The sequence below is a fragment of the Lactuca virosa genome, chromosome 7 (genome assembly GCF_052849685.1).
Source record: "Lactuca virosa cultivar CGN04683 chromosome 7, Lactuca_virosa_CGN04683_v6, whole genome shotgun sequence".
Taxonomy (NCBI): domain Eukaryota; kingdom Viridiplantae; phylum Streptophyta; class Magnoliopsida; order Asterales; family Asteraceae; genus Lactuca; species Lactuca virosa.
In genome coordinates, this window is record NC_136432.1 from 124,005,652 (window position 1) to 124,011,044 (window position 5,393).

Consider the following 5,393-nt stretch of genomic DNA (forward strand, 5'->3'; position numbering starts at 1 on the left):
AACATTGAGATGTAATCCATGTTTACTAATCAAGTATGGGCTTGAGTAATCTTTCTCTCTATAGCAAGGCTAGAAGGAGTAAGAAATTCTTCTAGAAAGAATATATACATGGATATATATACATATTTAGTAATATTTGTTATATAAGGATTTTCTCATACTCATGTCATTGACAATGGTCCTTATCATACTCATGCCATTTACTATGATCAAACCTTTTCACAATTAGCTATGATTAGATCAACAAGGATATTATTTATTTTAACTTCATATATGAGACATAGCAAATAAATTTCAAGAAAGACCGCTTTCTTAATAGACTTCTACTAGAAGATATCTATATAGCTTAGCCTGGAGGTTTTCTTAATCCATGTTATCCTAAAGAAATGCGTAAGGTTTAAGATCCACTTGTGGACGTAAAGCAAACATCTCAAAGGTTGGAAAAGTCATTTTAATATAAAGAAACAAGGTATGCTTTTATATCAAAATGAAAAAGAAAGTGTGTGCGTGTTTACTAAGAACTAGTGAGACGATAGTGATATTCCTAATCTTTTATGAATGAGGCATACTTAATCATTTGAAATGTCATTCCGACTATGCAAGGTGTTTTTCACCTTGACTCGGAAAGTATTTCTAAAATGAAGGACTTAGGAATGACAAGATACATTCTTGGTGATGTAGCGATTTAATCGAGTATAAATGTAATCAGAGTAATCCAAATATTATGAACACAAAGAGTAAATAAGATATTGTTTATAGCTCACTTATACTTTCGAATACAGAGAGAATATTAGACAGAAAGACTTGGAAAAGTTCCCTCTATCTCTGAGTACAACTCCTATTTATAGGAGAATAAGAAAGTATACAAAAAATACTAAGGGCTAAACATCAAGACTTCGAAACTAACATGCCTTAGTAAATAGATAAGATGACTTTCCAAACTGACTTAAATCACTTCGACACATTACACCATATTTGACACTAACATTCTCCCCATTTGAGCAGTCGTATACCGTTCCACTTCCGAAGCTTGAAATAAGAACCTCTTAACTTTTCCTTTCTTGTCTTTTCCCGAAAAAACTAATCCCATTGGCTTTAAACAAATTTCACCATCACCAAACTTCTTCAAATCTTCTTGACTCTTCACAATTTCTGGAGCAACTTTAACTTCCTTTCCCAGTGCAGCACACAACTCAATATCAGTTAAGGCTAGACAATCATAGTAATTATCTATAAAGATTTTGATGTGACCAAGACCAAGTCTCAAAATCTCTTTGCCTGTCCCTTGAAGTTTCGAAGCGTCCATATCTTTGAGAATTAATGCAACTTGAATAAGATCATTCAAGTTCATCAATGGAAAGTCAGCAACTGAAAAATCACAAACCACATTGTTTGCCCTTAGAACATGAAATCGAAAATTCTGAATCATGTTTCCAAACATTACATCCTTAGCCACACTTATCACATGAACAATCTTGATAAGAGACCAAACTGATGGGTTTTGAGCATTCTAAAACTCATATGGTGTACATGCAACCCTAGAAACCTTGGATCTATGTTTGACTAAGATACATGCAAATAATTATTTTTCCAAGGTTCTTATCCTATCTAGCATGGCATGGGGAACTTGAATCAAATAAAGCTAGTAGAATTACTTACCTTGTAGTTATAGTTGATTACTTGGAGTTTTAGAGCCTAGCACCAATAGTGTGGATGCCTCAAATGGAAATCACAAATCACTACAAACTTGGAATTTTGAGAGAATAGTAATCACCTTTCTTGAAATCGGCCCTCTTACTTTACTCACCACAACTAGTGTGATTTCAAGAACCAAAGCCTCCTTTATATAGTGTGGTGGATTAGGGTTACATCCATGTAAACCCTAATACCCATGTCTTTTCATTTCCATGAGATCCATAGGTTAAAGCTCCACGGAGTATCCATGGACTTTCCATGCAAGCCTAGCCCATTCCAAATAAGCATTAGCCCACACTATATAAATACAAGAGCCCATATTTAATTAGTCATACTTTTGATCTCTAAATTAATTCTAAATTAATTATATATCAACACTAATTAAATAATATGATTTTATATTAATATATTAGAACTTATAATATATTAATAAATCATAACTTATACTATTCTCAAAAGATTATCCGTAAATTGTTCGGGTGAAGTGCAGCCCAAATGGACCATGCCGGGTCGGGTCAAGTACATACCAAATATAGTTATGGACTTAGACACTATCTCCAACAGTCTCCCACTTGGATAAGTCTAATAACTATAGTTGCAAGTATGACTTCAGGAACCGATCAACAATCGTAGCTCTTTAAACTCTGTTGAACTATGAAGCGCCATTTTAGATAAGTGATCATATAATCCTCTGTTGTAGATATCAGTCGGAAAAATACATGGAACATGGTCTTGCTTACTGTCCAACATTTGTTTTCCGATTTCCGATTTGTTTGACATAGAACTTAACTGAACACATCAATTTAGTTCTGACCGGGCCCGTTACATAGGTCAAAACAAAATCATCGAGGGGCCCATATATCGCTTCTAATCCTAGAAGGAACAGATAAACTTCGACTCATATGTTTGCTCTACTACTTGTTGAACTACACACAAAGGCACGGTTTATAACATCGAGTTACCAATGCATTTTCGTGCAATCAATGCATAACCAACTCATAGGCAACAAATCATATCTCTAGGTTTGAAGACTTATATGATATTACCGTCTCATGATCACTCGAGATAAATTCCATGAAGTGATACAAGTGAGCGTGGGTTGAATCCAATACTCAGAACTTATAAGCACTCATGAGTGCTGTAGCCCCGCTTTGTCTAACATCTTAGACCTCTACAAGCCAACCCATGACAGTCTTGATTCATATCTACTTCCAACATATGACCGACTGTGGAGAGTTTGAATAATATGATATAAAAAATTACATAATTATTCTGGAAGTCAAAACATGCAGAAAGAAATAATAGTAAACGATTGACAAGAGATAGCAACACTTTACTCATAAATAACAGCTTTTATTTATCATCAAATGTCAATTACATTTTACAAATTTCAAGATTATCTAACTACTAAAACTAATATCATCCTTCAGCCCTATGCTCCGAGCATGCTGGAGATGCTTAGCCCGAGTCAGTCCCTTCGTGAGGGGATCTGCTGGGTTCTCATCCGATGATACCCTCTTTGCCACGAGGATTCCTTCTTCTATTCGATGTATGATGAAGTGATATTTTCTGTCCATGTGTCTGGATCTCCCATGATCTCTTGGTTCCTTGGCTAAGGCAACCGCACTATTGCTGTCACAGAAAATCTCCATTGGCTCCTTTATAGCTGGTACAGCTCCAAGGTCTCCGATGAAGTTCTTTAGCCATATAGCCTCCTTTGCTGCCTCGCTTGCTGCTATATACTCTGATTCACAAGTGGAATCAGCCACTGTCTCCTTCTTGGAACTTTTCCAAGTAATTGCCCCTCCGTTTAGAGTAAAGACCCAGCCCGACTGAGAGCGGAAATTATCCCTGTCAGTCTGAAAGCTAGCATCACTGTACCCTACAACTCTCAAGTCCTCACTGCCACCGAGGGTAAGGACCCAGTCCTTAGTCCTCCGTAGGTACTTGAGGATATTCTTTACCGCAGTCCAGTGTGCCTTGGCAGGGTTCCCCTGATACCTGCTAACCATGCTCAAAGCAAAGGCTACATCAGTTCGAGTACACGTCATAGCATACATGATCGATCCTACAGCTGAAGCATAAGGTATTCGACTCATTTATGCTATCTCAGCCTCAGTACTAGGGCTTTGTGTCTTACTCAATCTGGCGTTACTCTGGATGGGTAACTCTCCTTTCTTGGAGTTATGCATGTTGAACCTTTTCAACACTTTGTCCACATAGGTGCTTTAACTAAGTCCAATTAGTCTTTTACTCCTGTTTCTCAAAATCCTTATCCCTAGGATATAGGCAGCTTCTCCAAGGTCCTTCATAACGAAACACTTCCCAAGCCAGGACTTTACTTCCTGCAGGGTTGGGATGTCATTTCCTATGAGTAGTATGTCATCCACATACAGTACCAAAAAGCTGACTATACTCCCACTATCCTTGATATAGACACAAGATTCATCTTCACTCCTTGAAAAGCCAAATTCTTTGATTTTCTCATCAAAGCAAAGATTCCATCTGCGAGGTGCCTGTTTTAATCCATAAATGGATTTCTCGAGCTTACACACTCTACTGGGGTACTCTGTACTGACAAAACCCTCTGGCTGAACCATGTAAACATCTTCAGCCAACTTTCCATTAAGGAAAGCGGTTTTGACATCCATTTGCCAAATTTCATAATCATGAAATGCAGCAATGGCTAACAGAACCCTAATAGACTTAATCTTGACCACTGGTGAAAAGGTCTCATCATAATCAACTCCCGGAGTTTGAGAATAACCCTTTGCAACCAGTCGTGCCTTATAAGTGTGTACATTACCATCCATGTCGGTCTTCTTCTTGAAGATCCATTTGCACCCAACTATCTTACGATCAGGTACAATGTCAACCAAGTTCCAAACTTGATTTGTCATACATGGACTGTATCTCACTATCCATAGCCTATTTCCATTTAGCAGCCTTAGGGCCTGCCATGGCTTCCGTGTAGCTGTTAGGCTCATCCAGATTTACCAGTGTGTTATCACTGATAAGTGTCTCACCTTCTGCAGTAATATGAAAACCATAATAATGCTCATGTGCATTCCTAACTCTGGTGGAACGCCTCAGAGGTATAGATTCTTTAGTCGACTCAACAGGAGTTTTCTCCTCAGGTTGAGGGCTAGGGTTTGAGGTTCCTTCACCACTTGACTCTTGAATTTCCTAAAGGTCAATTTGCCTCCCACTGTCTCCTTGGCTCATGAATTCTCTCTCTCGAAAGAATCCTCTTCTTGCTACAAAGACCACATTATCACTGGGTCTGTAGAAGATGTAACCAAAGGATTTATGTGGGTAGCCGATGAAAATACACCTTTCGCTTCGGGGTTCGAGCTTATCGTGAGTCTCGCGTCTCACGAAAGCCTCGCAACCCCAAATCTTGATCTGGTCTAGATTGGGAACTTTTCCAGTCCACACCTCGTGAGGTGTTTTGGCAACCTTCTTTGTAGGGACTAGATTAAGGATATGGGCGGCAGTCTCTAAGGCATACCCCCAAAATGAGATTGGTAGCGAAGCTCGACTCATCATGGAACGAACCATGTCCAACAAGGTCCGATTGCGCCTCTCAGCAACACCATTCAACTGTGGTGTCCTAGGAGGTGTCAATTGTGAGACAATCCCACATTCCTTAAGATAGTCAAGGAACTGAGTACTAAGATACTCACCACCATGATCGG